Genomic DNA, 12031 nt, shown 5'->3' on the forward strand with positions numbered 1-12031 from the left:
TAAGGTTCTGGTAGCTATCCTGGACATGAAGGTTGGTTTGCACAGGCCCAGACTAAGGACCCCTTTACACTGTCCTATCATTGGGGCTGAAGATTTATAAGGACTATCATTCTTGTTAAATGCCAGCGCCTATTCATAATTTCGGCAGATTCACCGCCAGTTATAGGGTTAATAAGACCGGTGTCTAAAATGCCGATCTTAATAAATGACCCCCATAGACTTTTAAAAAAAAGAGGGAAGGAGAGTCGTCATTGCCACCTAGGAGTTCTGAATGTATAAATTCTGTATCATAATTGTGTAGTCTGATGCTATAATATACATAATGGGGATCATTTATCAAACTGGTGTAAAGTAGAACTGGCTCAGTTGTCCTTAGAAACCAATCAGATTCCGCCTTTCATTTTCCGAAGGAGCAGTCTAAAATGAAAAGGTGGGAATCTGATTGGTTGCTATGGACAACTAAGCCAGTTCTACTTTACATTAGTTTGATAAATAACCCCCAAATCCTTATGACTTTATTAAAGGTTTACTAAAAGTGGCATTCCCCTTTAAACATTACTGCTCTATATACAGTTCTTCATTCAGACTAGATCTCGGATGACATCAGCAGTAGAAAGAAGCCCCGCCCCCTTAGAATACTGAAGCTGTGTGACATCACAATGCTGTGTAGAGGCTTCTATGTGTTGGGGTGCACTGGATTCTTTTGAGGGTTAGATGTTGGAGACGATGGACTTGAGAAGAATTGCTCTTCTTTTGCTTTTATTTTTTACATTTTATGTTCACGGAAAGCCCACAAAAACACCTGCAGGTAATGGATATTATCACTGGGGGTTTATCTTAATGAATGGGGGCTGAATATTGTATTTATCCTTACATGATTACGGGTCCTAGAGGCAAACCTGGCTGGTATCTCTGTGGCTTGGAGCTCAGCTTATAGGACAGTGGGCTGTGTGCGGCATTGTAGCTGAGCCCCATTTACTTGGATGGCGCTGAACTGCAATACCGTACACAACCCCTGGACAAGAGGGAGGATATTTCAGAAAGAAAGCTGCAAGGTTTCTAATCTTATTCAATGACCTTAAATGATGACATTTTCTCTGTAGCCACCACTAGTGGGCACTTACTAAATACTGATTTATTGTTATCTTCTGTCTCCTCGTGTCCCCGTTTTGGGGTTCAGCTGCCGCTATTATTGCTTTCATGTCTTTATTTCCCTTCATTCTTTCATGGACAGTGACTTTCCCAGGATCAGGGAGGACAACCCCCGGTCCGGACAGCGCCGGTGCAAATAACAGTGAGTAGTCAATTCCTTCCTCTCCTAATTATGCTCTCATCATCCTCTACAAAGCCCTGACTGTAGTGGAGGAGGAGAACAGCCACTAAGCTGCTCCTTTGGGGGATCAGTCCTATAAAGTGATGCTGGAACATATAATGATGTGCCCCTTATCCAGACGTTATCAGCCCACAGTCCAGCAATTACCCCCTCCATGCCCATCTAAGCTGCCAGTGCCTACCTGATGATGTCCTCATGAAGGGCACTGCTGGCATCAGGAGGATCTAGAGATGTTGGACAATGTCTTGTAGAATATGTTCTCTATGATAAGAATTGATAACGAGCATCTTGTGTCTTTATTACCAGTCATGTACCGCGTTGTCCTGCCTCTAGGCATATTTCTATTGGTTGCCGGTGCGATTATCATCTTTTGCTGGTGAGTTTCCAATTATTTTCTACTCTACACATCACATTATTACACTGTACTGTCTGACCTACAGGGGGCGCAGTAACTACTGCAGCAAGGTTATAATACAGGGGCCGGATAGGGCAGGGATATAATCAGGTAACCGCTCTCCCCCCTTTCCCGGTGCTGTATTATGATGTGATATAGACTATGGTACTATATCCTTCCTGCCTGTTACATACCGCACCTTTATATCTCACCTGTAGTGGGGGAGGGGGGTGATGGGTATATTCTGATGGGGAACTGAAGATTGTCATCTGTACCGACTCATGTCAGGACATTTCTCTGTCTCACAGTTACAAGTACAAGGCCTGGCGCCGGCGTGAACAAAAACAGGCCACTGATCTAGCGATGGTTCGAGTGGAGAAACCAGGTAATAATTTCCATATAATAACATATATAAGCGGGGTACAGGCAGAGCTTAGGGTTACCTCTCATATCTGCTCATCACACACATTGGGGTCCTTCTATTACCCAGAATTCAGAGATGAGACAGCTCATGTCTGCTGATTAGCTGCATCGCTATATTACTCCATTGCTCACAATATTAAAAGGATAGATTCTGTTATATCTACTACCTGCTGATGGTTTCCTTCTCATTTATTAGTTGCTCAAAAACCTGTAGTGAAAATTAAGAAAAACACCATCAGGCCACAAATGAATAACATCAAGAAAGAAATTCCAATTATTAAAAGACTTAAAGCTGCCAAAAAAGAGGAGGAGAAAATTATGAAGAGAACATCTAAAACAGAGGAGGAAAAGATCATTGAGGTAACATCTAAAACAGAGGAGGAGATCACAAAGAGAACATCCAAAACAGAGAAGGAGAAGATCACTATGAGAACATCCCGCCTGAACCGGTTCCGTAAATGGATTAAGAAAAGGACCCAAAAGAAGAACACCTGCTGCAGCTGCCGGTCCATGGACTAAATGGAGTTACTTAGTACCATCATGCCCATTAGTCCGGAAGCCCTGGAACAACATCTACAGTGGCCATATCTGTCTGTCTGTCTCTCAGTTTGTCTGTCTTTCTGTATGTCTGTCTTCCCCTCTATCTGTCCCCCTGTCTGTCTATCTATCGTCGAATACATAGGTAGATTGGAGACACCTGGAGGGGGTGTACATCTCATCTACATTTTTTAAATGTAGGTGAGATGAAAAATCCAGGAAAGTTGGGTTTCCTCAGTAAATTTTCTTTACTGAGGATTTTAGTACCTTTGTTTTCCGGGCCTGGATTTCTTTGGAATGGCAGGTAGGTTGGCAGTGGGACCTGCCATTCCCTCCCCCTCCAGTACACCCCCCCCTTCCCCCCAATTACCCCAGACAATGCTGCTGGACTCCTTACTGGTGCATAAAACTGTTGACAAGCCCAGTCAAGGTCTGAGTCTAGGAAGGCACAGTAGCCCCAATGGAACGTCTGTGCTCTGAATACTGTTATCTGTGAACTGATCTCTATGTGATGTCACTGTTTTGTTGCTGGACCAAATAAAGCCAAGTTATATTTTTAACCTCTGAAGCCTCGGAATGTTGTCATTGCTAACCCCCATCCCATATATACCGATCCCAACAATATCTACACTATTGGTTGGAATGATCCATCCGGAATCAGTGACTGGCTCTGTTACTTAGTTCATACAAGCGGTACAGCAGGATCTACTGACATGAATAAGAGATCTGCTACTAGCATTGTTCCAGCTGGTTCTAGACTCTAGAAAAGAAGCTGTACAGAGGACCACTGCCCCAGACCTTAAAGGGGATTTCCAGCTTTAACCCCCTTTATAATTAGGCTCTGGAATATGGCATATATGAAACAAGAAACGCACTTATCTGCTCCCTTCTGCCCACTTCCACTACTAAGGCTCCATTCACATGTGCATATCCCGGTCCCTCTCGATATGGACATGTGACCACTGCAGCCAATCACCGGCTGTCACATGTTTGTATAGAGATGTTCCAAGAAGCAAAGACCGGCGGTGAATCCAGGAAGCATCGGAACTGGGATATTACTCACTCCATATGTAAGTATTACTTTATGTATTTTATTGTCAAGCATTCTAGGGGTACTTTCACAATTGCGTTATTCTTTTCTGGCATAGAGTTCCGTCAAAAGGGCTCTATGCCGGAAAAGAACTAATCAGGCATATCCCAATGCATTCTAAATGGATAGAAATCCGTTCAGTTTGCATCAGCATGCCTTCCGTTCAGTCACTGTCAGGCGTTTTGGGCGGACATAATACCGCAGCATGCTGCGGTATTATGTCCGTCCAAAATGCCTGATCAGTCGCTGGAATGCCGGATCATTAATTCCCATTGCGAAACAACTGAAGGACGGATGCGCAGACCGGGAAAACTGTGAGAAAGACTGCAAGACGGATCCGTCTATCCGCATGACAAGCGGAGAGACGGATCCGTTCTTGCAATGCATTTGTAGACGCATCCACACGACGGAACTGCCTGCCGGATCAAACTAACGCTAGTGTGAAAGTACCCTAAGTGTTTTTTAAATAACTAAACATCTCCAGGGACACAATATTACATGTATGTTCCAGAGTTGGCATTTCTGGGATGTATTGTGGAAGATGCTGGGGGAATGGGACTTGATTTATTAAAGGGGTTGTCCGGGTTCAGAGCTGAACCCAGACAAACCTCTATTTTCACCCAGACAGCCCCCCTGACTGAGAATCGGAGAAGTTCATGCTCCGATGCTCTCCTTTGCGCTGCGCTAAATCACGCAGGGCAAAGGCTCTTTTGTTTACAGTAACCCACTGCCGAGAGAAGGCTTCCACCTGGCAGTGTGTTCGGTCAAGTCACCGGCTCTGATGGGCGGGCTTAAGCGCTGCCCTAGCCGTTTTACTGGCTAGAGCAGCGCTAAAGCCCGCCCATCAGTGCCGGTAACGTCACCGGGCTCCCTAAGTAGCCGGAAGAAGAGGCTTTAGCGCTCCTGCAAGAGACCGGGTACGTCACAGAGTCTAAGAAAACAACACTTCTAGCTAAGAATTTTTCTGTAAGAAAACGGGGCTTGAGAAACATGTGGAAAAGGTAGGACATGGATGTATGTTATATGTATGTCTGTCTTGTACTAATGTAACAAAGTCCTCTGTGGCGAAACCAACCTCGCCACTGGGTTTTGGAGAGGACTGGCTGCTGGCCTCTTGCCCCTGGATTATGGGCCATACACTAACTTTTAAACCCCTGAACCTATTCAAGTGAATTTTGGATAGGTTTGTCCCAAAGTTATACTGTTTAAATTGATGTTAGATATATGTATGGCCAATGTAAACTCACAAAGTTGTAACAATTTATAATAAGTGTAACTTGTCAGCTTGGGAGGAAAATGCTGGGTGTGTTTCTATTGTGCATTGTCCCATTGTGTGTTTAAATGGTGATGTCTGTTCTGTTGTCCTCACATGTGTATTGGCGATCTCCCTTTGTCCTCAGAGATAATTGGATTGCTCCTCAGGTTGTCTCCGGGACAGAGAGGAGGAGACCATGATGCATTGTGGGGATATGTTGTATCTGTCCTATGTCACAGTCTTCATTCTGGTCCTCTGGGGGGGTGAACGATTGGTTGCTGTAGTTACATTGTATGTGTTGTAAATTACTGATTGGTTGTATTTCAAACCCCTGTGGGCAGTACTATGTTTGTGGTTTATGAATAAAAGAGGCTGTACGTGAAGTACAGTCAGACCACTGCTTGACCCTCAACACGGAGCCTTGTCTCGTTATTGGGGGGATTCACTGTATGCTGTTAGAAGACCGATTGCCAGAAGTGTAAGCTGATCCCTGTTCGTCTGCTAGCAGCTATTCGTGAGGTTCCAGTTTGGAGTGCTACTTTGTATCCAGTTCGGGAGTTGGTGTTCTGCAGTAGCTGTGCCTGTCTCTCAGAAAGGGGCATATCGCCTAAACGGATTTTAACCCCTTGTCTGCTGAAACGGTGCCGTTACATCCTCAATCCCGGACAACCCCTTTAATGGAGAGTGAAATATTGGGCGGTATGGTGACTCCGTGGCTGGTATGTGTTATTTACAGGATGTTTTTGATCCTGTTGCAGGCTGTGAATATATTATATATCTGCAGGGTGTATAAGCCTATCACAGCTGATTCCGCGTCACAGTAGCATGTAGAGCAGTGGTCTCCAAACAGAGCCACGTGTGACTTGCAAATCATGGCTGAACGATTAGTTGTAGAAGAATTAGACATATCCTAACCCCCAATAACATATTCTGTCCCAGTTCCTTAAAGGGGCTGTTCACCTTAAAGGGGCTGTTCAAGAAAGTAGCAGGGTGCAGGAGTGGTAACACCACTGTGGGGTGTTACACCTGCACTGTGGTGGTGCTGTCTTAACGTGTTTCCCCTCACCTTGCAGCAGAGTGTGCATAGTTTAATTGCTTGATCACTCTGCCTCTGTGGTCCTCATGGCCTAGATGAGCATGATATAGATCACTCATCACTCTCTTCTTTTTAAACTGCTCTAACTCTGCCCCTCCATTGACATGAAGTTGGACCAGCCAAGCTCTACCAATAAGGGAGGAATGGGAGGGTAAGCCCCATTTCTGTTGCCAAACACTGCCAATAATACCCCATCTGCTGGTGTACAAGGTGTATAACATGTCATTACATTACATTGCATTACACTACAACCATTTACAATACTAGTACTCCCAGGTCTTGAGAACTACACCTGGAACATTTCCAGGTGCTTAGCAGAAGGAAATTTGGTGTCAAAACGCCCTTTACATGTCCTGCCATTAACACTTTGTTTGCATTAATAAGAAACCTGTACTGCTATGGACTGGAACTGTATCATCTGTCTTAACCAATGAACCCGGTTCTGTTTGAGAACCCATGATAGTTAAGTTTGAGTATGGAGGCCTCATGGTGAGCTCTTCAATTCTACCTTTGCTGTGGAGCAACACACTGTCCCAATTGCTGGTGTGATGATCTGGGGAGCCATCGCATACGACGGTGACTCTTGCAGTAATACTAGGGACACTAACAGCAGAGCGATATGTGCAGGACATCCTGTGGACACATGTGTTCCTCTCATGCAGGGCTTCCAACTGCCATATTTCAGCAGGATAATGCCAGCAAACAGCAAGGGTTTGACAGGTCTCCTACAGATTACAACACTTCCTTGTCCTGCCCTGTCACCTGAGTTTTTAAGAATTTATAGGCCTGCTGGGATGTCAGCTTCAGCAACCTACATATGTGCAGAATTTACTGTCCCAGCCACAACATCTGTAGGTAAATGTGCCACAGGATACCATACAGAATCTGTATGCCTCCATACCAAACTGTATCTCATTCTGTATCCTGGCTAGAGGAAGCCCAACAGGGTCCTAGAGTCTCCTCTTCCACGATAAAGTTATCCTTTCCCTCTAATATTATGATCACTTACATTTATCATCATTACATTCACACATACAAAGTTTCATTCCATTCCAACAACTCCTTTTTGGTGCACTATTTTTTTTTAGCAATGAGTATATTTTTATTTCATGTATATTTAAGTACTATTTAAATTGTCCTATACATTGCATAGTAATATTTTGGCAGGATAACATATTTCTAATTATAAATATACATAATAAAAGTTTTTGACTCTGCTTATTCCCTCTTTGGCCTCATGCACAAGGCCGTTCCTTGCATGTAGGGCCGCAATTTTCGGTCCCGAAAGCACGGGCAACATCCGTGCGGATTCCGCAGAGGGATCGAGATGGTGCAATACGGGTACGGCAGGACAACGGCCGTGTGCATGAGGCCTTACTCTGTTATCCTATGTGGTGTTGTATTGTAAGGTTCTGGTAGCTATCCTGGACATGAAGGTTGGTTTGCACAGGCCCAGACTAAGGACCCCTTTACACTGTCCTATCATTGGGGCTGAAGATTTATAAGGACTATCATTCTTGTTAAATGCCAGCGCCTATTCATAATTTCGGCAGATTCACCGCCAGTTATAGGGTTAATAAGACCGGTGTCTAAAATGCCGATCTTAATAAATGACCCCCATAGACTTTTAAAAAAAAGAGGGAAGGAGAGTCGTCATTGCCACCTAGGAGTTCTGAATGTATAAATTCTGTATCATAATTGTGTAGTCTGATGCTATAATATACATAATGGGGATCATTTATCAAACTGGTGTAAAGTAGAACTGGCTCAGTTGTCCTTAGAAACCAATCAGATTCCGCCTTTCATTTTCCGAAGGAGCAGTCTAAAATGAAAAGGTGGGAATCTGATTGGTTGCTATGGACAACTAAGCCAGTTCTACTTTACATTAGTTTGATAAATAACCCCCAAATCCTTATGACTTTATTAAAGGTTTACTAAAAGTGGCATTCCCCTTTAAACATTACTGCTCTATATACAGTTCTTCATTCAGACTAGATCTCGGATGACATCAGCAGTAGAAAGAAGCCCCGCCCCCTTAGAATACTGAAGCTGTGTGACATCACAATGCTGTGTAGAGGCTTCTATGTGTTGGGGTGCACTGGATTCTTTTGAGGGTTAGATGTTGGAGACGATGGACTTGAGAAGAATTGCTCTTCTTTTGCTTTTATTTTTTACATTTTATGTTCACGGAAAGCCCACAAAAACACCTGCAGGTAATGGATATTATCACTGGGGGTTTATCTTAATGAATGGGGGCTGAATATTGTATTTATCCTTACATGATTACGGGTCCTAGAGGCAAACCTGGCTGGTATCTCTGTGGCTTGGAGCTCAGCTTATAGGACAGTGGGCTGTGTGCGGCATTGTAGCTGAGCCCCATTTACTTGGATGGCGCTGAACTGCAATACCGTACACAACCCCTGGACAAGAGGGAGGATATTTCAGAAAGAAAGCTGCAAGGTTTCTAATCTTATTCAATGACCTTAAATGATGACATTTTCTCTGTAGCCACCACTAGTGGGCACTTACTAAATACTGATTTATTGTTATCTTCTGTCTCCTCGTGTCCCCGTTTTGGGGTTCAGCTGCCGCTATTATTGCTTTCATGTCTTTATTTCCCTTCATTCTTTCATGGACAGTGACTTTCCCAGGATCAGGGAGGACAACCCCCGGTCCGGACAGCGCCGGTGCAAATAACAGTGAGTAGTCAATTCCTTCCTCTCCTAATTATGCTCTCATCATCCTCTACAAAGCCCTGACTGTAGTGGAGGAGGAGAACAGCCACTAAGCTGCTCCTTTGGGGGATCAGTCCTATAAAGTGATGCTGGAACATATAATGATGTGCCCCTTATCCAGACGTTATCAGCCCACAGTCCAGCAATTACCCCCTCCATGCCCATCTAAGCTGCCAGTGCCTACCTGATGATGTCCTCATGAAGGGCACTGCTGGCATCAGGAGGATCTAGAGATGTTGGACAATGTCTTGTAGAATATGTTCTCTATGATAAGAATTGATAACGAGCATCTTGTGTCTTTATTACCAGTCATGTACCGCGTTGTCCTGCCTCTAGGCATATTTCTATTGGTTGCCGGTGCGATTATCATCTTTTGCTGGTGAGTTTCCAATTATTTTCTACTCTACACATCACATTATTACACTGTACTGTCTGACCTACAGGGGGCGCAGTAACTACTGCAGCAAGGTTATAATACAGGGGCCGGATAGGGCAGGGATATAATCAGGTAACCGCTCTCCCCCCTTTCCCGGTGCTGTATTATGATGTGATATAGACTATGGTACTATATCCTTCCTGCCTGTTACATACCGCACCTTTATATCTCACCTGTAGTGGGGGAGGGGGGTGATGGGTATATTCTGATGGGGAACTGAAGATTGTCATCTGTACCGACTCATGTCAGGACATTTCTCTGTCTCACAGTTACAAGTACAAGGCCTGGCGCCGGCGTGAACAAAAACAGGCCACTGATCTAGCGATGGTTCGAGTGGAGAAACCAGGTAATAATTTCCATATAATAACATATATAAGCGGGGTACAGGCAGAGCTTAGGGTTACCTCTCATATCTGCTCATCACACACATTGGGGTCCTTCTATTACCCAGAATTCAGAGATGAGACAGCTCATGTCTGCTGATTAGCTGCATCGCTATATTACTCCATTGCTCACAATATTAAAAGGATAGATTCTGTTATATCTACTACCTGCTGATGGTTTCCTTCTCATTTATTAGTTGCTCAAAAACCTGTAGTGAAAATTAAGAAAAACACCATCAGGCCACAAATGAATAACATCAAGAAAGAAATTCCAATTATTAAAAGACTTAAAGCTGCCAAAAAAGAGGAGGAGAAAATTATGAAGAGAACATCTAAAACAGAGGAGGAAAAGATCATTGAGGTAACATCTAAAACAGAGGAGGAGATCACAAAGAGAACATCCAAAACAGAGAAGGAGAAGATCACTATGAGAACATCCCGCCTGAACCGGTTCCGTAAATGGATTAAGAAAAGGACCCAAAAGAAGAACACCTGCTGCAGCTGCCGGTCCATGGACTAAATGGAGTTACTTAGTACCATCATGCCCATTAGTCCGGAAGCCCTGGAACAACATCTACAGTGGCCATATCTGTCTGTCTGTCTCTCAGTTTGTCTGTCTTTCTGTATGTCTGTCTTCCCCTCTATCTGTCCCCCTGTCTGTCTATCTATCGTCGAATACATAGGTAGATTGGAGACACCTGGAGGGGGTGTACATCTCATCTACATTTTTTAAATGTAGGTGAGATGAAAAATCCAGGAAAGTTGGGTTTCCTCAGTAAATTTTCTTTACTGAGGATTTTAGTACCTTTGTTTTCCGGGCCTGGATTTCTTTGGAATGGCAGGTAGGTTGGCAGTGGGACCTGCCATTCCCTCCCCCTCCAGTACATCCCCCCCTTCCCCCCAATTACCCCAGACAATGCTGCTGGACTCCTTACTGGTGCATAAAACTGTTGACAAGCCCAGTCAAGGTCTGAGTCTAGGAAGGCACAGTAGCCCCAATGGAACGTCTGTGCTCTGAATACTGTTATCTGTGAACTGATCTCTATGTGATGTCACTGTTTTGTTGCTGGACCAAATAAAGCCAAGTTATATTTTTAACCTCTGAAGCCTCGGAATGTTGTCATTGCTAACCCCCATCCCATATATACCGATCCCAACAATATCTACACTATTGGTTGGAATGATCCATCCGGAATCAGTGACTGGCTCTGTTACTTAGTTCATACAAGCGGTACAGCAGGATCTACTGACATGAATAAGAGATCTGCTACTAGCATTGTTCCAGCTGGTTCTAGACTCTAGAAAAGAAGCTGTACAGAGGACCACTGCCCCAGACCTTAAAGGGGATTTCCAGCTTTAACCCCCTTTATAATTAGGCTCTGGAATATGGCATATATGAAACAAGAAACGCACTTATCTGCTCCCTTCTGCCCACTTCCACTACTAAGGCTCCATTCACATGTGCATATCCCGGTCCCTCTCGATATGGACATGTGACCACTGCAGCCAATCACCGGCTGTCACATGTTTGTATAGAGATGTTCCAAGAAGCAAAGACCGGCGGTGAATCCAGGAAGCATCGGAACTGGGATATTACTCACTCCATATGTAAGTATTACTTTATGTATTTTATTGTCAAGCATTCTAGGGGTACTTTCACAATTGCGTTATTCTTTTCTGGCATAGAGTTCCGTCAAAAGGGCTCTATGCCGGAAAAGAACTAATCAGGCATATCCCAATGCATTCTAAATGGATAGAAATCCGTTCAGTTTGCATCAGCATGCCTTCCGTTCAGTCACTGTCAGGCGTTTTGGGCGGACATAATACCGCAGCATGCTGCGGTATTATGTCCGTCCAAAATGCCTGATCAGTCGCTGGAATGCCGGATCATTAATTCCCATTGCGAAACAACTGAAGGACGGATGCGCAGACCGGGAAAACTGTGAGAAAGACTGCAAGACGGATCCGTCTATCCGCATGACAAGCGGAGAGACGGATCCGTTCTTGCAATGCATTTGTAGACGCATCCACACGACGGAACTGCCTGCCGGATCAAACTAACGCTAGTGTGAAAGTACCCTAAGTGTTTTTTAAATAACTAAACATCTCCAGGGACACAATATTACATGTATGTTCCAGAGTTGGCATTTCTGGGATGTATTGTGGAAGATGCTGGGGGAATGGGACTTGATTTATTAAAGGGGTTGTCCGGGTTCAGAGCTGAACCCAGACAAACCTCTATTTTCACCCAGACAGCCCCCCTGACTGAGAATCGGAGAAGTTCATGCTCCGATGCTCTCCTTTGCGCTGCGCTAAATCACGCAGGGCAAAGGCTCTTTTGTTTACAGT

At 44.3% G+C, this 12031-nt stretch overlaps 2 long non-coding RNA genes across 2 annotated transcripts; both read left to right on the top strand.

The window, feature by feature from the left end:
- Nucleotides 1-1228: 1228 nt before the first annotated feature.
- Nucleotides 1229-2084, top strand: LOC120983840. The gene is made up of 3 exons (XR_005775221.1): nt 1229-1294; nt 1640-1709; nt 2036-2084. It is a non-coding gene; the product is annotated as an uncharacterized LOC120983840 (long non-coding RNA).
- A 6677-nt stretch (nt 2085-8761) lies between these two features.
- LOC120983839 lies at nt 8762-9617 on the top strand. The gene is made up of 3 exons (XR_005775220.1): nt 8762-8827; nt 9173-9242; nt 9569-9617. It is a non-coding gene; the product is annotated as an uncharacterized LOC120983839 (long non-coding RNA).
- Nucleotides 9618-12031: the final 2414 nt, after the last annotated feature.

This window comes from Bufo bufo, unplaced genomic scaffold, assembly GCF_905171765.1.
Source record: "Bufo bufo unplaced genomic scaffold, aBufBuf1.1, whole genome shotgun sequence".
Classification (NCBI taxonomy): Eukaryota; Metazoa; Chordata; class Amphibia; order Anura; family Bufonidae; genus Bufo; species Bufo bufo.